Below are 24,367 nucleotides of genomic sequence, written 5' to 3'. Positions count from 1 at the left end.
AGTGGGGGCCTCAATGATGTGACCCCCACAGATCACAAAAACGTGGGGGCCTGTGGGGTCCCACATACCAGTGTCGGACCCCTTATCACTCCACGAGAGTAACAGAGTAGACGGCCGCGCATGACCGTTCTACTCTATATGTCTCAATTGGGCCGACAGAAATTGATGGAAATCTAATTTTTCAAATAAAAATAATTTAATAAAGTTAAAGTCCTCTTAACACCACCATTTCACATCAGACATACATCTAATAAAGCAAGTAATACAAAATAAAGTCACAAAAACAAAACATGGTTTTGGTATCGCCGCATCCGTAAAAATCCGTACAATAAATCTGAGACATCCCTGGACCAACTCAATGAACACCATTTAAAAAAAACAAAAAACAAATGACATTTTCTATATAATAGTTTTTGTTCAGTAAAAATGGAAAAATTTACCAAAGACTAAATAAATGAGGAATGACTGCAATCGTAGAGTTTCATAGAAAAAAAATTAACGTATTAATTTTATGGTATGTTGAACGTCATTTTTAAAGAGCATAAAATCTTACAGAAAATAAGCCCTTCGATGTCTAAATTTCCAAAAGAAAAATACATATACGTACAGCCTTGAAAGGTAACAATGCAAATCTGAATGGCGCAGCTTCCCTTCAGTGCCATGGCGTGTGCCCATACAGCAGTTTACCCCCACATTTGGGGTATTGGCATACTATTGAGTCTCAATCTTTTGGGTATCAAAATTTTGTATTTTATCCACCAAGAATTTGTTGTTGTTTTTTTTAATACCTTCATTTAGCCAAAAATAAATTTAAAAAAATTTAAATTGCACCCTAGTGAAACAATTTGAAGGGTTAACAAACGTCATAAAAGTTGTTTTACGATGAGCAGTGGAGTTTATAAAATTATGCTTGACAAAGATTCATTGTGAATCGAAACGTTGCACTTTTTTCTATGCCTGTGTGAATAAAGGTTTAACCTTTTTTCATCATATTGGATGCTGTGGCCTTTTCTCATCTTTTTGTCTTGGACTATGGATCCTGCACACTAGGACCCTGGGCTGCGTGCATCAAACAAACAGCTTGTGGTAAATAGATTGGTTCCTGGGGGTTTTTTTGTTTGTTTATAAAATTTGTTAATTTATGGGGTTTTGCTATTATTTAGCCCTCTCAAGGTGACTTGAAAGCTGAGCAGGTCCCTCAAAAGTACGCTTTTTTTTTTTTTTTTTCATAAATAAATGCAAAACATATCACCCAAATGTTACAACTAACATGAAGTACAAAGTGTCACAAGAAAACAATCTCAAAATCCCCTGGATAAGATGAAGTGTTCCAAAGTTATAACCACTTATAGTGGCACATAGCGGTTTTGAAAATATGGGCCAGTGGCTAGCCTGCACCAATTTACAGTAGAAGTATATTGGATTGATTTTTAATAACTCCTGAAAGATGTGTAGAAAAAAAAACAAAAAAAAACAACTTTCAACCAGACAATTTCAGAATTTTATTGCATTTAGCACAGAATGGGACATTGTAAAAGCTGTGTTGATTGATAGACCTTAATTTTTATGTTAACCACAATAAACTTGAAGATGTCAACAGTTATATGTACATGGTTGATGTTTCCCTGTTGTATCATCCAACAGGGATATGGAGATATAGATATATATATATATATATATATATAATGGCTGAGGCAACAAGGTTTGCTATTGTGTCCAGTAAATTGAAGAACTGAACATTTATCATCTGTACTCGACCTTGGCTCCAGAGAAACTCAGAGCCGAAGATAGTTTTGTCTAGTCTAGTTCAGACATCACTTACAGTATTAAAAGTATTCTGGCAGATTGTATTTCCTGGAAATGTGAAAAAAAAAAACAACTATAATCATAAAACCAGCAATAAAATTAGAGAAAAGATTCTCCGTTTGCAACAAGGTTCCCAAGATTTTTCTTCATTCTGGCAGTTTAAAGGGGTTGTCTAGTTTCAGAAAATAATTGATATGGTTTGTGTAATAAAAAGTTATACAATTTTCCAGTATACCTTCTGTATCAATTCCTAGAGTGTTCTGCATCTCTTACTGTTCTTCTACATGAAGCTTAGTTGTTTACTTCCTGTGATTAAAAACAGATCCACCGTCATGTAATGTCACACAGGTGCACAGCTCCGTAGATCACAGATCGGTGTATTATTAAAAAAAAAACAAAAAAAAAAAACTGTGCACCTGTGTGACATTACATGATCATGGATCTGTTTTTATTCACAGGAAGTAAACAATGAAGCCTCCTATAGAATGACAGCAAGCATAGATCTAGAAAACCATGCGGAACACTTACCGAAAGTATATTGGAAAATTGTATAACTTTTCAATACACAAATAATATCAATTATTTGAAGAAGGTGCACAACCCCTTAAAAGGAGAGATGCACTTTCCCTATTTTTTTTGCACATTTAGCTTGTACATGTGCGTAGGATTTCATTTTCAGATAGAGGTTTTAGTCTGGTTGGTATAACTCAGTATAAGGCCCATTGCACGGGATCCTGGGAGCACACGGCCAAGTGGAGGAAGGGGAGTGAGTGCTCCTCACCCAACCCCTTTTCATTGAAAGTCAATGAGGAAGAAGGGGAGGGGTGGTCCTCTCATTAAATAATAATAGCAAACACACTCCCTTCTGTGGAGGATCATCTAGGAATCAAGTCACGGTATTGTGTCAAAAAAAAAAAAGTTAAAAAAAATATGGAAAGCAGTTCATATTAAGGCAGATCTGATGGTAGGTTCCCTTTACTAACTTAAACCCTAAACGATGCTTGCCTAACCCTATGACAATGTCTAATCTAATGTAGAGTTTATCTAATATGCAAATGTGATGCCCAGAGGAGACTTGATGTTGTGGTACAAGGGCTTGCTGGAGCTTATAGTACATGTGTCACAGGCGGTGTTGTGGGGTGCTAGCCCTGTGTCCCTCACAATGAGGCCTTACAACCACTTGGGGTAATGCAAGTCTGTAATAACTCAGACACAGGTCATAACTGGAATCTTTACTGCCAGATAAAAGACCACAATCCATTACACAGTTCAGGGTACAGACCTGCAAGAGAGGTGTTAAAGAGTATTGTTCATAATTGCCTTTTTCACATAATCTTCCAGCTTTACTATTGGCTATTGGGACAGAACCTGGGTTTTTGTATAGCAGGTTGCTACTGGCAATGGGTCCAATCCTTATTACACTGCCTGGGATAGGCCAACACAGTTTGGCTCAACGTGGGAAATAATTTTAGGACATTCATACTCAAGGAGGATACTGGCATGGTTCCCTACTGCAGGGCGTACAGTGATAGACGATTCCTTAGGAGTTTGGCACCAACGTTGGCTGAACCATTACAGTCGCTGAATGGAGCAGAAGAGCCTGGTACAGCGCCCCCTCTTCTGGTATATGAGGTTACAGATGAGGACGCTCTCTCTTCTGGTATATGAGGTTATAGATGAGGACGCTCTCTCTTCTGGTATATGAGGTTATAGATGAGGACGCCCTCTCTTCTGGTATATGAGGTTATAGATGAGGACGCCCTCTCTTCTGGTATATGAGGTTATAGATGAGGACGCCCTCTCTTCTGGTATATGAGGTTATAGATGAGGACGCCCTCTCTTCTGGTATATGAGGTTATAGATGAGGACGCCCTCTCTTCTGGTATATGAGGTTATAGATGAGGACGCCCTCTCTTCTGGTATATGAGGTTATAGATGAGGACGCCCTCTCTTCTGGTATATGAGGTTATAGATGAGGACGCTCTCTCTTCTGGTATATGAGGTTATAGATGAGGAAGCTCTCTTCTGGTATATGAGGTTATAGATGAGGAAGCTCTCTTCTGGTATATGAGGTTATAGATGAGGACGCCCTCTCTTCTGGTATATGAGGTTATAGATGAGGACGCCCTCTCTTCTGGTATATGAGGTTATAGATGAGGACGCTCTCTCTTCTGGTATATGAGGTTATAGATGAGGAAGCTCTCTTCTGGTATATGAGGTTATAGATGAGGAAGCTCTCTTCTGGTATATGAGGTTATAGATGAGGACGCTCTCTCTTCTGGTATATGAGGTTATAGATGAGGACGCTCTCTCTTCTGGTATATGAGGTTATAGATGAGGACGCTCTCTCTTCTGGTATATGAGGTTATAGATGAGGACGCCCTCTCTTCTGGTATATGAGGTTATAGATGAGGACGCCCTCTCTTCTGGTATATGAGGTTATAGATGAGGACGCCCTCTCTTCTGGTATATGAGGTTATAGATGAGGACGCTCTCTCTTCTGGTATATGAGGTTATAGATGAGGAAGCTCTCTTCTGGTATATGAGGTTATAGATGAGTACGCTCTCTCTTCTGGTATATGAGGTTATAGATGAGGATGCTCTCTCTTCTGGTATATGAGGTTATAGATGAGGATGCTCTCTCTTCTGGTATATGAGGTTATAGATGAGGACGCTCTCTCTTCTGGTATATGAGGTTATAGATGAGGACGCTCTCTCTTCTGGTATATGAGGTTATAGATGAGGACGCTCTCTCTTCTGGTATATGAGGTTATAGATGAGGACGCTCTCTCTTCTGGTATATGAGGTTATAGATGAGGACGCTCTCTCTTCTGGTATATGAGGTTATAGATGAGGACGCCCTCTCTTCTGGTATATGAGGTTATAGATGAGGACGCCCTCTCTTCTGGTATATGAGGTTATAGATGAGGACGCTCTCTCTTCTGGTATATGAGGTTATAGATGAGGAAGCTCTCTTCTGGTATATGAGGTTATAGATGAGGACGCTCTCTCTTCTGGTATATGAGGTTATAGATGAGTACGCTCTCTCTTCTGGTATATGAGGTTATAGATGAGTACGCTCTCTCTTCTGGTATATGAGGTTATAGATGAGGACGCTCTCTCTTCTGGTATATGAGGTTATAGATGAGGACGCTCTCTCTTCTGGTATATGAGGTTATAGATGAGGACGCTCTCTCTTCTGGTATATGAGGTTATAGATGAGGACGCTCTCTCTTCTGGTATATGAGGTTATAGATGAGGACGCTCTCTCTTCTGGTATATGAGGTTATAGATGAGGACGCCCTCTCTTCTGGTATATGAGGTTATAGATGAGGACGCCCTCTCTTCTGGTATATGAGGTTATAGATGAGGACGCTCTCTCTTCTGGTATATGAGGTTATAGATGAGGACGCTCTCTCTTCTGGTATATGAGGTTATAGATGAGGACGCCCTCTCTTCTGGTATATGAGGTTATAGATGAGGAAGCTCTCTTCTGGTATATGAGGTTATAGATGAGTACGCTCTCTCTTCTGGTATATGAGGTTGCAGATGAGGACGCTCTCTCTTCTGGTATATGAGGTTATAGATGAGGACGCTCTCTCTTCTGGTATATGAGGTTATAGATGAGGACGCTCTCTCTTCTGGTATATGAGGTTATAGATGAGGACGCTCTCTCTTCTGGTATATGAGGTTATAGATGAGGACGCTCTCTCTTCTGGTATATGAGGTTATAGATGAGGACGCTCTCTCTTCTGGTATATGAGGTTATAGATGAGGACGCCCTCTCTTCTGGTATATGAGGTTATAGATGAGGACGCCCTCTCTTCTGGTATATGAGGTTATAGATGAGGACGCTCTCTCTTCTGGTATATGAGGTTATAGATGAGGAAGCTCTCTTCTGGTATATGAGGTTATAGATGAGGACGCTCTCTCTTCTGGTATATGAGGTTATAGATGAGGACGCCCTCTCTTCTGGTATATGAGGTTATAGATGAGGAAGCTCTCTTCTGGTATATGAGGTTATAGATGAGGACGCTCTCTCTTCTGGTAGATGAGGTTATAGATGAGTACGCTCTCTCTTCTGGTATATGAGGTTGCAGATGAGGACGCTCTCTCTTCTGGTATATGAGGTTACAGATGAGGACGCTCTCTCTTCTGGTATAGGTGGTTATAGATGAGGACGCTCTCTCTTCTGGTATATATGAGGTTATAGATGAGGACGCTCTCTCTTCTGGTATATGAGGTTATAGATGAGGAAGCTCTCTCTTCTGGTATATGAGGTTACAGATGAGGAAGTTCTCTCTTCTGGTATATGAGGTTACAGATGAGGATGCTCTCTCTTCTGGTATATGAGGTTACAGATGAGGACGCTCTCTCTTCTGGTATATGAGGTTATAGATGAGGACGCTCTCTCTTCTGATATATGAGGTTACAGATGAGGACGCCCTCTCTTCTGGTATATGAGGTTACAGATGAGGATGCTCTCTCTTCTGGTATATGAGGTTACAGATGAGGACGCTCTCTCTTCTGGTATATGAGGTTATAGATGAGGACGCTCTCTCTTCTGGTATATGAGGTTATAGATGAGGAAGCTCTCTTCTGGTATATGAGGTTATAGATGAGGACGCTCTCTCTTCTGGTATATGAGGTTATAGATGAGGACGCTCTCTCTTCTGGTATATGAGGTTACAGATGAGGAAGCTCTCTCTTCTGGTATATGAGGTTACAGATGAGGAAGCTCTCTCTTCTTGTATATGAGGTTATAGATGAGGACGCTCTCTCTTCTTGTATATGAGGTTATAGATGAGGAAGCTCTCTCTTCTTGTATATGAGGTTATAGATGAGGACGCTCTCTCTTCTGGTATATGAGGTTATAGATGAGGACGCTCTCTCTTCTGGTATATGAGGTTACAGATGAGGAAGCTCTCTCTTCTGGTATATGAGGTTACAGATGAGGACGCTCTCTCTTCTGGTATATGAGGTTATAGATGAGGACGCCGTCCTGGCATGGACTATAAGCAGCTTGGTGTGTTCTGGAGGTAAATCTTTCTGCTTTCTCTGCTGTCGGGCAAAGAAGCTCTATACATGCGTAGTAGCCCAGTGCAACTATGTGCACAGGTGGTGGCATGGAGGTAGGCAGCAGAAGCTACTAAGCGTGGAGTAGCCTTTGCTCCTGCAAGCATAGTTTAGAGTTTAGGTTATTAAACAAGAACACTTACAGGATCCTTTCTTTTAACTTCTTATGCCCTTGTTTTTCCAAAAAAAAATCTTAAAAATGATGCAAATGAGCCCGAGGGGCTCCAAGCTCCACAGTTGTTGATAGATCCCTGTGCCCCTCAGACTCATGTGCATCATTTTTAAAACCTTTTTCGGTAAGAATAAGAAGGTAAAAGAAGAACAGATCCTGCCAGAGGGGGCACATACCAGTATGTCAGTGTGCTTGGTTTACAATCCTTCATCCTGGTGATGTCCTTTAAAGAAGAGTAGAGCAGACAAAATTATCAGGCACCACTGAAACAAGCGGACCTAAGCCTTGTAAGAAACCTAAGCATAAGGTTTTGGTGGTAGTCTTGACATTTTAATGGCACAGATTTAAATGCATATTTCATAATTTGCCTTTCTATGAAAACCTGGTAATTTAGTTTTAAGGCTGTGGCCACACAGGACTATAGGACATTATAGCCCCCAACTTGTACAAATTCCATCCATATTCTGCATAATATAATTCAGTAGAGACTTTTAGCCTTCCACTATACAGTCTATTGCTGGAGCTGTTCACTGCCGGTGTTTCTGCAGCAGAATGAACAATCTGGTATTTTTACTTTCCCATAAAAAAAAATTCTACTTGCAGCCTCTGTAACAAATGAAGGCATCTATTAAGGAGAGGCAATACAGGCAGTCCCCTACTTAAGGATACCCGACTTACAGACGACCCATAGTTAAGGACAGACCTCTCTGCCCCCTGTGACCTCTGGTGAAGCTTTCCTTTAGTCCCAGACTGCAAAGATCAGCTGTAAAATGTCTGTAATTAAGTTTTATTAATAATCCTTGGTCCAATTACAGCAAAAAAATGTGAAACTCCAATTGTCACTGGGACAAAAAACATTTTTTGTCTGTATGTACAATTATAAAATATGCAGGTTTGACTTGCATACAAATTCGACTCAAGAACAAACCTATGGACCCCATCTTGTATGTAACCCGGGGACTGCCTGTAATAGCCTATGGTCAATATACGGCCAGTGACAGAAGGTGGACCTATCCCATGTAACCTGAGAAGAGCAGCTTGGGCCTTACAGTGAAGTGGGATACTATGTAATCTTCAAAAGGAACGCATCAGGAGTCCTCCCAATATACCGTATAGTCATGACAGAAGGCAAAAGCGGCCAAACATAACCACAAATATAAAATAATTGAACCATTTTTTAGAATGAACAAAAAATGCTCCGCCCAGGTGTAATGACCAATGAATATGGCGTTTACATAGTTGTATGGGCCTGTATGGCAGAGTTCACATGGAGGAACAGAAAGCATTTATGTCTCATACAGGAGATATGTCAGAAATGTGTGACAGCAAAACTGTTCTAGTTGCCCATGGATACCAATCAGAGCTCAGCTTTCATTTTCCCACAGTGGTTTATAAAATGAAAGATGAGCTCTAATTGGTTGCAATAGACAACTAGAACAGTATACCTCAGAAACTTCTGATAAATCTCTGTAGACTTTCAACCATGTCTCAGGGAGGCGATTCCTGAACTCAAGGAGAAGAGACTTTCTATAAAGTCGCTTTACATCCATTTCTCGGAGCATTCAATAAAACGAATCGTGATAGAAGTGGCCTACCTACAAAAACCAGCTATTTGGCATGTTTATTCTGCTTGAGCTTTCTGTGCCCGTTTTATAAAGATAAAGTATTCATAAAGCACAACCTACAAGCACAAAACCTACAAGCACAAAAGTGTAAAAAGTCTGGTTCTGCAGCGCTAAATAATCATATCGCACAGGAATTGGTATCTGAAGGGGATAGGAGACGCTTCTGCTGAGTAAGCGGCCTCTCCACAAAGTTCACCGTCATCAAGCAAACGGAAGCAGCAAGGAGGAAAAACGTCCTCCCATGTCAACCTTAAGTGGTCACAGGCCAAGACAAGCACATCACTTTACAAGATTATCCATTTCTTTATCATCTCAGGACTCGCTGTAACCCCTTTAACCCTTCTGTGACCAGAAGATCTTCTCCCTCCATGAGAAGAGTGAACGGCTTCCTTTGTACTGTAAAAGGGGGAAGTGCTTTATATCAGCATATTCCAAATATAGGCTCATAATTGTCGCCCAATTTTCTTAATTTGAATTAGTCTTACAACATCAAACAGGTCTGTGGGTTTTGTCCCTTTGTAATTTGATATATTTGGTTTACATAGTTGTAGTTAAAAGAGTTGCTTTTCCAACTTTTTAAGCTATCCCTTATCCACAGGATAGGGCAGTGATGGCGAACCTATGGCAAGAGTGCCAGAGGTGGCACTCTGAGTGCTTTCTGTGGGCACCCAGGCTGTCTCCCCAGGGCAAAGTTCACCAGAAAGGACTTGAATTTTCCTTCAGTCCCAGACAACTTGAGATGCGGCTCCCAATGCTCTTGTAAGGTGACACATCCTTCACTGATTGGAACTGCAGGAAGAGTGAAAATGTGTGAACAGGGTCGGATTATCTTTGGAGGTCCCCTTGCTGGCCCCATGAATCTTCCGGTATAGAGAGACCCTGGAGAGAAGCTACAATGATGTCCGAATTTGCCCTCCTGCTTTCAGCTGTATTAGAGTCCTGAGGGGGCCAAACGATTGAATGTTGTGGAAGAACAGGGAGCAATAAGTTACTGTATATTGTCATGTTGACACTTGATGGTAAATAAGTGGGTGTTAGTTGTAGTTTGGGCACCTGGTGTCTAAAAGGCTCGCCATCATAGGGGATAATAAGCTGGCTGGTGGGGATCCGACTGCTGGGTCCCCCCTGATCACAAGAATGGGACCCCCTCTACAAGTGTTCAAAAGAGTCATATTATGTATAATGATCTGCTTATAATCAACAAGACTGATTCACACATCGTAATAGAGGTAATCCCGTGAACTGAAAGCCTTTAAAGCAAGCAGCAACCATGGTTCCTGCAAGGGTCGTAGCTACAGTGGTAGCAGCTGGTAATGGGCCCACAGGGTGATGGAGCCCAGCATCTGGGGTATTGGGTGTGTATTTGGTGTATGCTGTATGGGTTTATGCCGTATGTCTGTATAGGTTATTGTATGTATGTGTGTGTATATATGGTAATCTATGTATGTATATGTGGTGACACAGCCCAACACAGAAGAAGTATGAAGATAAAAATATATATTGGGTTTATATGGTAGGAGAACATGTCCTAGTAAGCAGGATGTTTTGTAAATAGCCTGAAAGTATAATAAGTTATATACTTGTCCTGTTTTGGCTTTGTTTGTTAATTTGAGAAAAAAAATAGCACTACTCCCTGCAACCATAGACTTTTGAGTTAAGTCAGTGATCCAAGCACAGTTCTTACTGTAGGTTTTACCCAAGCAAACTACTCTCGCCTCTGGTAGGGTATGAAATGTACTTTCTAGAATTCCCTCTTTTATGTGAAATCTCACTCGTTTACCTATTAAAAAAAAATCTCCCCCAAAGTCAGTCAAATACGACTCGTCACCTCATTTTCATATGACATGAGTCAAGTTCAGTGTTAGCAGGGGTTGTGTCATTTCAGAAGTCTCCATCTTCTGTTCTACGGTACCCAGAAACACGTTTTTTGCGCCATATAAAAAGAGAAGGATCTAATCAGACCACATCAGTCTTGTGGCTTTGTGAGCTACAGATTCGGAGATACAGGCAGCTAATGACAAAGTTGGAAAGACAAGCTGCAGATACAGTAAAGATTCAGTTCCCACCTATTTTCTAACTGCCTGCATGCCCGGTTCTGCTCATAGAACCATTGATCTCAAAGAGGAGATTCTTTTCTTTATTATAACACGGAGTATATTTATAGATACTATGGAACCAAAGATAGGGGCTTCTGAAGTAACACTACCTCTGCAACCACTAAACTTGACTCATCTCATGTGAAAATGGGATGAGAAGAGTCATATTTGTCTGACTTTGGGGGAGATATTTAATAGGTAAATGGCTGCGATTTCACTTAAAAGCAGGAATTCCAGAGTACATTTTAAAACCATACCTGATAGAGCTAGTAGTTTAGTGGGGTACAATCTGGTGCCAGGTTCCCTTTACGGAAAGTGGGGGATAAGAAGAAGTGTCTGCTGGGCCGCAGGCATCCTGTACCGTTATCCCTATTTACACATAGGCACACCCTCAAGTCAAGCGGAGCAGGGAGAGGGCAGCAGATACTTCAGGACACAGTTGTCACTTCTACAATTATAAATCCATATGAATACATACGTTATGCATACGTTATACATTTCATTAATTAAACCAACCAAAGGAATGGAATCACAACATTTCCCTGTATCTTTACGCCACAGCTATGTTACGGCAACCTGCAAAAGCGTTATGTGGTTCGGCACAATGTGGACAATGAAAAGGTCACGTGTGACAAATTGGAGAACGGTGACAATTCGGAGAAGCTGAGGATGAGTGTCCCTGACCCTGGCATGTTCTTGTGCTCCACAGGGAAAGCTTGTTGCTGTTATCAATGTGACACATTATGTGATCGCTAGTAGTAAACACAAAACCTCCCCCTCCCCACATCTTCCTCTTATTCTGTTGCAGAAGATGAAGTAACTATGGGAACAACTCTCGGTAGACTCTCTTCTCCCTGCAGAGCTTAGCTCCATCACAAACAAATGCTGTGCAAAGGTACTGCAAATGGGTATTTTATACCAATGTTTATATCATACAATACCAGAGTATCTATTATACGTTGGCTCGGTGCCCGCTATACAAGGGAAAAGGTTTTCATGTAGACAGATTGATGCCGGACAAAATGGCGTCCAAGAAGCATTTAAAAATGGCGCAATGACTGTACAGATACCCGGAAATGCAAACATTTCTCCATTTGCTCCATCTTTTTAGCCACCTCTTTTCTAGAAGAGGTGCTGTACAAAAGGTAGGTTGGCAAGGAAAGGGGTTACGTCCACTATAGTGACCCATTTTGAGGAGGCCAAGAACTGTAATTTAATGGGGAGCAAGAGTTTTCCCAGAAACAGACATGTCAGGAAGTGTGACAGGTAGCGATGAGTGGAAATGTTTAGGTTCGGGTTCAGGAACTCAACTGGAATGATTACACCACTGGGAACACCTGTGAACGGTGCTGGCATGCCCGCTGCCTTTTTGCCGGCAGCATTTCAAGGGTAAAACCATTATTGTCAATGATGAGGGGTAAGCCCGATCACTGAGCTTTTGGATTTAGTCCAGGTTCGGGTCCACTCACCACTAGAGACAAGTCCTATGTAAAGAACCTCAAGATCTATTATTTATTCTCTAGGTATACAAAGCATCCAATTTCTGTCTGTAGGCCTCCACCCCAAAACGCAATGGGGTGCGTTTTGGGGAATAAACCAGACAATTAAGGCAGCACATTACCGCCAGGTAAACCCCACAGCCAATCACACTTTCTACTCATGTCCATACTAAATACAAAGATAACATTATCTTTGACATGTAAGCTGTACACAGTGAATTGGACATTTTCTATGATTTACAGACGCTGATCGATGTTTACCTTTAATGTATGTTGCAAAACCAAACTAGGGAAAGTACAACACATTACACTACAGGCCGACCAATAACTTATGAAGGGAACAGGTTAGATCATGAAATCAGTGATTGCTCAGTTACACCCTCAACTCTTGTCAACATCTTTCAACAGATTCAGAAATGATAAAGATACCGCCGTAGTATTGTGTTACTCAATCTTAAGCAAAAAGAAATTAAATCACACATTAAAGTGCACGCTAAAAATCCTCCAGAAAAGCCGTGCTCTATCCAATATCAACTGCAGAGCCGATCTCCGATTTACACCCCATTCCACACTATAATCAGAGGGTCCTTATGAGCGGTCAAGGATAGGGTTTTAGGTCTCATGCACACTAATGTTTATTTCGGCTAGCTGCTTTTTCAGGCTCTGATGGGCTCTGTTATGGCACAGTACATGACTGCCAAAACGTTATGGAGCAGGTCTTATTCCTGCCCATCTTTGTGGCCCCTGCAGTAATTTTCTAGCCCTTTCTGTAATTCTGTTGTGTATTACAGAAGCCTCAAAGTGAATGTGAATTTGAAAAAGTAATGTACGCAATGCGTTCTCCCAACCCGCATGGAAAAACCACATGCAGAAAATCTGCATCAAAAGTATACTACATAAAGATCCCCATGAAACATGCTCAAAAAAAAATGAAGAAAAATGCAACAAAACATGCACATTTGAGACTCTTATAGCGGTTATATTATCAAATCTGAAAAAATATTTATTACAAACACATAATATCTTTTGCAGGAGTTAAACTATTTGAAAAATTCTAAGTTCCTCAAGAGTTTTTCTTTTTGATCAACCGGAAAAAAACTGATCCAGGGAGATTTACCCAATATCAGAGGATTATCTGACAACCTCCAGTGCGATCCCTTTCCTCCCCGTCACTGGATGTGACTAAGGCCTTTTACAGGATGGACTGGGGTTTCCTGTGTGCAATACAGAGAACATTTGGGGCTGCAGATAAATGTATACATTTGATTAAGAAACTTTACTCCAGCCCGGACCAAAATGATAAATGACCAGATGTTCAGTAAACAAATTCCACCAAAGGGATACAAAAAGGGTTGTCCCTGCCCCTTATGTGGCTACTGGTTGTTGGACCGAAGGCTAGATGCACATGACAGGGCAAAATCAGCTGTGTGCCACACGTTTTCAAAGTGGTTGGTATGTGGCTCCACTGAACGCAATAGTTTTTAATGGATCAATACCCGCGGTTGTTAAAAAAAAATCAGCCATGAAAAACAGATTTAAAAAAAAAAAATCTCATTTTTCATGGGCAAGAATAGCCACAAGCCTTAGACAGCAAAAGGAATTAATATTTTTTTAAATGAAAAAAATCAAAATCAAAAATCTTTGTAATCCTAGCTATAACCATCTTCCATATCAACGATAGATATAAATCCATCATAGGACAAAAAGGATGATAGGAAAATAAAACAAAAGCAACACACACACACACTATGGGAAGCCCAAACCTCTTGGAGTTTTAATATTACAGTGTTATACAGTATTAGGTTAACCATAAATTATCAGAACAGCGACCATATTTACTTAAGTATGCCGCATTAACCTTACATCCTGCCTGTTGTATGTATCCGGCTCCATGTATCTCTCCACTGAGTAGCAAATAGGAGAGCAGCTTTCCAAAGGCCAAAAAACAGGAAATTTGATGACATTGTTCAGTGAGCACACGTCAGCAAAGAGTCATCCATGGTGTAAATAACTTCCTCAAAGAGCAGGACAAGTGGGACAGAACTGCAGGAATCCAATGCCGTGAGAGACTGCCCGGCAAACCTTTGTAGAAATGTAAAATCAAGTCTGAGATTTGCTCAATTTTCAGTAAAACTACATTCAGTCATCCGAGTGACTAATATATAGGAAATAAACGAAGGCCGTCATAAAGCAAAATATATAGTAAAAAAAAAAAAAATTGTTGTATTAGCAAAACTAAAATGTAAGTTTTGGATTATTTGAGTTATCATTTCTGTGGCTGCAGTATGTTCTCATAATCTGTCACACAGATTCTCTTCCCAAGGTCATGATCTGATTTCCCTCAGGCTCATACACTGGGGCCAATTTCATGGGAAGCCAATTAACCTGAGCATGTTTTTGATATATGGAACAAGATGTACAATTTCCCGGAATTTTTTTCTTCTGAATCTGCTTGTGCTTTATAATTATTTACAAGCCACACATTCTATTTCTTATCTACAGCTCGGTTATTTTTCATGTGACTGGACCTTAACAATAAAAAAAAGTTTCCAAAAACAGTAGCAAAGGTTTAGCCAACAGTGGGATGGAAGAGACCTTTAGGATTCAAACAAAACATACAAAACGTAGACTTGATGGAATACTGATTATTTGCATGAAGGAATGGTCCAAAATTTCTTCTCAATGTTGTACAAAACATATTTGGGTGAGAAGATAGCTGCTAAAGGGGAACTACAAATTATTGAATGCAAAGCTTCACCAACTTAATCTCCCTTTACTCAATGTGGTCAACAACATATTTAAAAAACCCTAGTAATTGGCCTATAATTTTTGAAGAGAAAATAGAATATAGAAAGCCATTATAGTGATCCTGTCACTATTCTGGGCAACAGGTTGGTGGCAGTTTGTGGTCTAAAATACTCATGACAGGTTCCCTTTAATACAGTTTTAAAGTTGCCTGGAAATACCCATAACCTTTTAGGAAAAGAATTGGAAAGCACAACCTAATTTGCTAAAAGAAAGTCTTTGGACTCTGTGTCTACACATCTCTAAACGCAGGTGCTGGGACAGTGTTCAGTCTGTGACATATAGATTATAAAGTTAGACAATTCACTTGTACGAGAAGGTGAAAGGGAGGGGGGGGGGGCAGCGGGTGTTGTGTCACCAGGGAGTGTGGTCCCATTTACTGATAAGTCACTGTGCATCATGAGCGGAGTGAAAACAGAATTTGTCCACGTGCCATCCATTGATTTAGAAATACTTTTCTACAGGTCTATACACAGCTATGGTTTTCACGGCCCTTTGTGTGAGCGGACTTGTCCAAGACACAAAACTCAGAGAAGGTTCTATTTCTGAGCAATTTTGTGACTCCGACAGTCGTTTTTTACCGTTATTGGCATATGAGCGAACCTCAGTAGTCGATGACACACGTGCCACAGACAACAAACAATGGTGTTAGGGTAGCCTCGAGAAAATCAGTCTATTGAGTTGCACTTTCTGCTTGCATCATGGTTAAATTCCCATGCCCTGTGCATTGAAGCTTGTGCTAAGCAGTTGGATATTTTCCTAGAATAAGCTCCAGGTTTCTTTAGGAGCTACACGCATTCACCTTTCAGAGACATTCACATGAGTAGCCTATTCCATTGACTACTTGTGCAAGTTGTGTTTGTGTTTCCCCTCCAACCATAGCAACAATCCAGACAATTCCCAGCAGCTTTTGGGAAATAAATCAATGCACATTGCAACCTCTTAATAGGAAGAGTGACTACAGAACAATGTGCTCTGACTTAGGACTCTGAAGTAGGTTTCAAAGTCATTTATTTACATATTCATGACTTTTACCATTTTTCCCTTTGACATGAGAGACTTTCAAGTTGAAATCCTGTTTAGGATACAAAGCGCTCACCATGCTCTTAGCTTTTGGAGAGTAAAGATGTAAGAATCTGATTTCCCAAACATGAAACTACGAGGACTGAACATAATCACAGGAGACGGATACTATTTTAAGGCACACTATAAACAGAGTCTTTGTAACAGGCTCTCCCAAACTAAATTCTTTGTGGGAACACAAGGAAAACGTGATGTAATAAAGAACAAAACTGCTAGTTCCAGGTAATTCTTTTTCAGAGAAATACTCACAAGCTCTCACAAATTCCATGTTCCTTTAATTTTTTCTCTTTTGCTTCCAGCAGCTAGATTGCAAAGATAATGAGATATGCCAATGACTGTCATCTCAGACTCCAACCATTGCCATCATGGACCTATGCCCATCATCTCTGAATCCCTTCATTACCACTGAGAGCCAATGACCATCATCTCTGAATCCCTTCATTACCACTAAGGGTATATGCACAAGACAGTAAAAAATGTCCATGTGTGATTTGCTTTTAAAATGCCAACTTCGGGTACCAGTACCGAGGGGACTTTAGTTCCCATTATATCAAGTCCGTCGTTCATGTGACTGCTCAGCCAGTAAATGGCCTTGGACGTCATATGCATATGTGAGACCCATAAAAATTGAGGCCAGTGACTGGCTAGGCAATGTAGGACTTTAATATAGAAGAGAGCGGATAACCTTCTTAAAAGAACCCCAAGGTTATCTGCTCCCTTCTAGACTAGGAACACTCTTTGCAGAAGTAGACTGGAGAAGGATATAGGACACTACATAAAAAGGGATTTGCTAATGACTGTAAAAGGGAAACCACCACATCAAGAATTCAGCACCTTCAGATGTGTAAAGTTAAATTATGGATTGAAAATATGCACATTGTATTTGTGGAGATTCTGTAAATATTTTTACTGACCTTAAAGAGAACGTATCAGCAGAAATTAACCTAATAAACCACTACCAGAATATAGTCAAGCAGCGCAACACCTTCTAGATCGTGTTTCTTTCATGTCCCAGTGTGGTGGCATCATCCAGAATATCTACTTTGAAGTAAAATGTAATTTTGTTGTATAAAGTCAAGGAGGAGGAGAGTTTACATCAAGCTCCAAACGCCACCTCCTCTGTGATTGAAATCATGCTTTGGACTTTAGGAGATCTGGTTAGAGATGTCTCTTGTTGCAGGACCATCGATTACAGTGAATGAGGCTTTCTGAGGAAGAGAGAGCTTGACTTCAGTGTTAAAATCTCCACCTTCTTGACTTTATACAACCAGTTTACATTTCATTTCAAAGTAGATTTTCTCGAGGATTCCACCATACTTGGTCATGAAAGGAACATGATATGGAAGGTGTTCAGCTGCTTGACAACATACTGGTTATGGTTTATTAGGTCAATTTCTGCTGACAGGTTCCCTTTAACAAAACTAAAACAACTGGTAAGGATAAACTTATCTGTATAGCCCTACATGCACACAAACATGTGCTTTCTTAGGCTACAAATAACAGATCTGCAGCAACTTCTTTTTGGCCCACGTGAGGTCCAATTACATGCCGATGACCGCAAGAAAGACTGTTCGAACTACGAACTTAGACTGTAATAGCACCTGCTCTTAGTTTTGCAGCTCAGGAAGTCTGTTCAAAAACAAGGCGGCGGAACCTATTGCCGTGTGTATTAAGCAATTAAAATACATGGGACCAGATGCTATCCGTTTCATTAACAGCATATGGACAAAAACATTGGCTGTGTGCAAGAGCTCTAAAAGACAGCCCCTTAAAAAGAAGCATTAAAATTATTTGACATAGTAATGACCTGGTTGGTTTCATCTTATGGATGACCTTGTTAGCCTAAAGATGAAGACCATAAAACAATGACAGGGAATTTGCTATTCCGTATGTTAGATGTGGCAATGAAGTCTGCTATTCAGAGCAGAAGATTTTTTCTTGGTAACTGCTGAATCTCCCATTCTGTGACCTGGTTACATCATGAAGAGCCTCAGGAGAATGAGTCCTCGGGGTGAGCGCTCTGCATCATCGGACAACTCGTGCTTATCCGACAACATTTCAATCTGAGGATTTCTGACATTTCTAAGAGAAGACATTAGGCACATTACCCACTGAATGTGCTGTACGTTTTATTACAGCTTGGCAGATTGTAGTATAACTTGGCCTCAATTTTACAGAAAAAAAAAAAAAGATAATTATTGACTCAGAGTCCAAGAAAGAGTTCACGCCAATTACATGGCTTTTGCCATTCCCCTTACTTACCCGGTCTTATTTGGGCATGAGGGATGGAGAGCTGCAATGGTTCTGCCATTATGTCTTGTTAGATGAGCGTCAAGCAGCAGGCTGTCATCAAATTGCCATAATTGCTAACACTGAGCGGGAAACATTTGCCAAATCCAACCCACTGGATTTCCGCTCTATTTAAAAAGCTAAAACTGTATGAGGCAATTGTGCCCCTCAGGAGCGTGGATCCTCTCCATAGGCAGGTTCTGTGGCATTCTCACGAGCCTTCCGACTAACGAGACGGTAATATTGATATAGAAATTTGGGTTTGCTTAAATTACACAGACACATTTCATATGTCACCTTCATTCTTTATGTTAAATCTCAAGATTTATCCATGTCCTAGATCTCCGTCAGGTCTTGAACCAGTCTTCATCTAATGAATTGCAAGGACACTGTGGATATTCTTTATTCTATTAAAGGTGTTTTCCCATGAAAGAAAATTCTCAAATTTCAATTCCCTAGTGACGTTAAACACAATAAAAGTCGATTTTTAACCCTTTACTTCACAAGGTTACTCAATTTTATTGCTGTTTTAACTCCTATCATTCAGTGATGGTCAGTGTAAAATTGTGGGCGGGGACTCTCTAAGCAGACACTTCATGATTCCTCTAGTTGAAAATGTGGTCAGATTATCAGAGTCCAGGTTCATATACACTTTCATCTATCTTCTGAACATTTACTAGTGTCTGACACAGAAGGAGAGATCAGATAGATGAGAGAAGAGATCCATTAGATGCCTATTGCACTTTATGACAGTCAGCTCTCCTACATCTCACAACACACTAGAACTTATCTGCCTGTAGTTCTCCTAAAGCTGCTGCTGGCAGGATGTCAATGTATGTGTCAGTGTGAGCTCCGTTCTGGACTGCAGGGGATAGGGCTTGAGTGCAGGGAGCAGAGAGAGAAAGATAAAGAGAAACTCAGCTCCACGGATGTCACACAGAAATCCAAGATGGCTTCCCCGACCCCAATTCAGAAGTTACAGGGTCATGTCTAGGGGCAACTGAAATTGTGTACACCAGGACTAATAGAGACCGGTTGGACTTAAAACTGTGAAATGCTGCATTTTTGTTAATAACAGTGAATTAGAGAATGTGTTATTTTGTCATCCTAAGTACATATAAGAAACTCGTCTTCGTGGGAATACCCCTTTAAGTGATTCTCCCCTATAAACATACATATAGGTTTACTGTTCAAAAAGATATATTCATCTCATATGAAGACAATAATAATTACTAGTGAACTATTTACCAATATGAAATATATAGACTATATTATACAATACAAGTGCCCTCTGCTTGGATAAATTGTAAGATCTCTGTAAAAAGTGTAGTTTACAGAAGTGAAAAACCTGCACTACCAAATATGGCAATGACACTTTAGTGGTTTGAACTTTCCCCTTTCTTCTTTGAGTCTAGCAGCTCCCGCACCACCTCACAAGTAAAGCCAGCATTAGGAGGAGAATTTTAGAAGCTTCCCAGACATACCTTTTTCTGTTTCCCAGTGATCTGCCATTTCAGAGTTATTTCTAAGCTTCTGAGGAGCCGGGTGCCAAGCTCTTGATTTTCCCCCCACCATGCACGTCCCTCGGATATACTTTGTATATCCCCGCTCCTGGATTAATTCTGCTCTAGGTCCAGGCACGTGGAAGAGGCTATAGTGAATAGTCCCATCCCAGGGGAAAAAATTCAAATACAGTGACCCCCCCCCCGTACATACAGACAGGAAGTCCTCTCCCACACCTCTCTTAGGGCAGATGGCTCATGTGAAGAAGTGTTTCACTGTGCAGTGCAGTAGAATTTGTGATCCCCCCCCCCCCCCCTCCTTCAGCCTGCCGAACTTGAATGCTGGATCACCACAGAGGATCTGCTCCACCTCCCGTCCGGCAAATCGACAGCACTGTTCACTTGGATTCTGCATGCGACTAGAAGGTGGGCGAGGGCACTATAGGAATTTAGGGGGGGGGGGGGGAGCAACAGGGCAGGACAGCGGGCGTTAGGTGGAGCTGGAGGGCGCCTAGGCAGTCAGTTCAGATGCCATTATTCGGGACTCTGGTACTCAGGAGTGACAGCGAGACTGAGCACCGTCACCTGCCAGGGCTCCGCATTAATCCTGCCTCATGGCATATGCCGCCTTGCCCCTCCCCATCAACCAGGCATGGAGATGGTGTAGTGGTGGTGGTGGGGGATTGAAAACTTGCATGATAAATGCCCCCCCACCATAACTTTATAATGTATGCCGGGGTGGTGTTCGGAGTCTCCAGGCAGAAGAAGGCATAGCCCTGTTAAACCAAAAAGCTGCATAAAATGTAATAAAAATTTAATTTTCTATAAACAGATCACTGGGAAACAATTTCTGAAAAGGCTTATTAGGTATCCTACACAATGCCGATTTTTCTTGGAGCAATTTTGAACAGTAGACTCTTTAAAAGACTATGAACACTTTTGCCATTGAATTACTTCATTTGGTTTTGATTTATTTTTTTCAGATAAAGTTACATTAGCCGCAATGTAAAATACAAAATATGGCTTTAATTGGGTTTAATTAAACAGTTTTCATCATTAGGCTTCTGCAGCTTGTGTGTATATACATTGCAGTACAAAGTGCAGAATGGTGCTCTGACCAAAATCTGCTAGCTGCGACCCATCGCTCACCTCTCCCTAAACTTATCTCAAGTCTTATAAAAGGGAAGAAATAGTATTATAAAAGGGGAATCAAATTCAATGCAGAATAATCACAAGATAATTTTTACCGATATATTAGACCCTTCTGTTTCAATGCCAGCAACGTGGTCACGTATCATGTTGTTAGCAGGTTTGTACCCACCCCCAGCCAGTCATTGATCTCAAACGGCAAATCATCTGGTAAATGCCAAACTTCAGGAGCTGCAACGGAGGGGGTTATTTAATTTTATTTTACATATTTTTATACTGTGCTGTATTACCCTTTGGGATTTTACCAATTTGACATAACTACATATTGTATGCAAAAACATACTTAACACATGACTAGCCATCTAAGCACAGGCGTTTTATAATCCTCATGCTTCACTTATCAATGTAAAGAAACAGGGGTCAAAGAGAAAAGAACATAAAGACTCAAATTCTGAGAAATATATGAAGGATATGAGAATCCAGGAAGTCACAGAATATCCATTGACAAAGACTTGACAATGCCCATGTTTATGGATTATACAAAAAAGATGGGAAATGTAACAGTTTTAATAATAGAATCATGATCTACCCTTACTCATCGGGTTCCCATAAATCCCACAGTCCTACTAAGCACCTGTCACCACATTTCACATATACAGCTAATGGCAGGTTCCTATAGAGTTCGATTAACTAACTGACACCCTTCTTTTAGCCAAAAATGGTTTCCCTTACATCCCTATAAAATCAACTTTATGCTCTTCTATCTTGCCAGCCCCTCCCATCTACTCCTCCCCAAGCCTTATGCCTTGTGAAAATAAAAGGGAAGTGGTTTACAGTCAGCCTGGGAGAAATATCTTGATTAAAGAGTCAAGTATGCCAATTTGCATATCAGAAAAACAGCTTTAACTAAGGTACAGTGCCTCACTGGCAGCTAACTTTAGCTTAGGTGAAGAGTACTTGTAACCATTTACATGCAGGTATCTGGTTTTAGAGGTAAAATCTTTCTGAGGATCGTCGCTCCCTGTGACGTCATCGGGGAGCGGTGATCCATCGTCATGGTAGCCTCGGGTCTTCAGAGGACTCAAGGCTACTTTGGCTTAACCCATGCATTACAATGTGCTATCAGCATATTATAATGTATGAGGAGTAAAATCCCCATATACTGCCATACTGTAGTATGGCAGTATATGGTAGGATCTTACAGACAACCTAGGGTTAAAAGTACCCTAGGGAGTCAGAAAAATAGTAAAAATTAAAAAAAAAAAAGTCTAAAAAAATTTTTATAAAAAAACCTAAAAACTCAAATCATCCCCCTTTCCCTAGAACTGATATAAATATACAGTAAAAATCATAAACACATTAGGTATCTCCGCGTCCGAAAATGTCCGATCAAAATATGATAACGTTTTTTCACTGCGTTTAACCCCGTAACGGAAAATCACGCCCAAAGTCAAAAATGGCACTTTTTTGCCATTTAAAAAAAAACAGGGACAAATCGGCCACTGACTGTGGTAATCTTCTTAAATCTGTTATCAATAGCCTCTTAAAATCATCATTTACAATTACGCTAATGAGCCAGAAAGGCTCTAGTAGGGTTGGCAGTGCCTCTCCCTGCTGTAGCTTCACAGGCTGCTACAACTGTGTAAGGAGCACCCATCCCTCTCACTGTGTGCTGAAACTTTCTCTGCTGCTGTGAAATAACATGAGACAGAGGAAAGGAAGAATTGCTGAGGGAGCAGGGGTTAGGGGGAGAGAGTGTAACAGCTTGCGACTCTACAGGAAGGAACTCTATTGACTTATTGGTATAAATTGTAAAACTTGATTTTAGAAGGAAGGAGAAAAAGGTAGAACAAAAATAAGAAGATCATCACAGTCACAGAGCCTGGATATATGAGGAAGTGCCCCTGGTTTACATATGCTTGAATTTGATGAATTTACAATAAAGGAAACCTACCGCCAGTTTAAAAGATTGTACACCAAGCACACTTACATGCTGGTGTGTTCCGCCTCTGGCAGAATCCACTCTTATTTTATCTTCTTATGCCCTTGTTCTTGCAAAAAAAAGCCCAAGGGGCTCTGGGACTCATTGCCGTTTATTGAGCATGGAGCCCCTCCGACTCATTTGCATAATGTTTTAAGCCTTTTTTGTAAACAAGGGTATAAAATGGTCCATGGCCCAAATTAACACTTTTCCAATTTGGTCCCATTCTTGAAATACCACTCCCAGGCACAGGACCCACAGGAATGTGCATTTTGGTACAATAGCACCGATTCCTTCTCTCAGTTTATTGACAATGCTAGGGCTTGAGCAAAAGTGAAAAAAAAAATTTTACAAAAAGTTGCAAAATAGGGCATTTGCCATTTTACAGCCTTAGAGTTCACAGACACGTGAGCTAGCCGTTGTTTCAGAAGTTAGCACACATCCCAATTTACATCTATGGCCTAATATACTCCGCCACAGCCCTGAGCAAGAGCTGAATGCCTAAGCCACAAAAGATAAAGCAGGTCCTACTCTTGTTTGAGATTGTCATCAACGCCGATGACAGTTGAGCTGGAGAAACTGGACACAATTTTCACAAAATATTTGTGACATCTTGAAATTTTACACCTCCAAATCCAGATTATAAGAGTGGGCAATAAAGTGCGCATTCTCAGCTGGTTTATTCAGAACTCTTGAAATGACACTACAGTACAAGGGTAAGGTACAAAATCCAGTAACATCTCAAGACACACTTGAAGGTGCTTCAAATGTATCAAAAACCAAGTCATTGCAGTCTCCAACAAAACAAAAAGTTACAAGATAATAAGATCTTCCCTCTGGTGTTAACATAAGCTTCCTAAAGCGGACCTGGAAATTGACCCCTTTGAACAACCTTTACAAGTTTTATTCCTGAAATATCTAGGGACATCAGTATTTTTATTACATTGAATAAAATCCATCAATATCCATCATGATAAACCAGGAGCACTTACTTATAGATCCACTAGTTATCCATGGCCTCCTTCCTTCTAAAATCAACTCTTAAAATTATTCTAACGAGCCTTAGGGGCTCTGGTGGGCATATCCAGAGCTCCGCAGTTATGTCTTTTCATGCATTGTTACAAAGAGCAGGTCTTCCCTCCCCCTGCAATTCCGGCTCTGCTAGATTACATAGGCAGAGGGAGGAGGAACTGAGCAGGAGGGGAGGGTGAGACATGTTCTGCTTATTGTAACGGAACTGAGGGGTTCTAGAAACACCTACCGGCATTGGTAGAATTTTGAAAG

At 40.7% G+C, this 24,367-nt stretch overlaps 1 protein-coding gene across 3 annotated transcripts in view; it reads right to left on the bottom strand.

The window, feature by feature from the left end:
- PDE8A (phosphodiesterase 8A) overlaps positions 1–24,367 on the bottom strand; it is a 176,042-nt gene that overhangs the window by 60,950 nt on the left and 90,725 nt on the right. The gene's annotated exons all lie outside the window — the stretch shown is intronic.

The sequence above is a fragment of the Engystomops pustulosus genome, chromosome 4 (genome assembly GCF_040894005.1).
Source record: "Engystomops pustulosus chromosome 4, aEngPut4.maternal, whole genome shotgun sequence".
Taxonomy (NCBI): Eukaryota; Metazoa; Chordata; class Amphibia; order Anura; family Leptodactylidae; genus Engystomops; species Engystomops pustulosus.
This window is presented reverse-complemented; position numbering and strand designations above follow the sequence as displayed.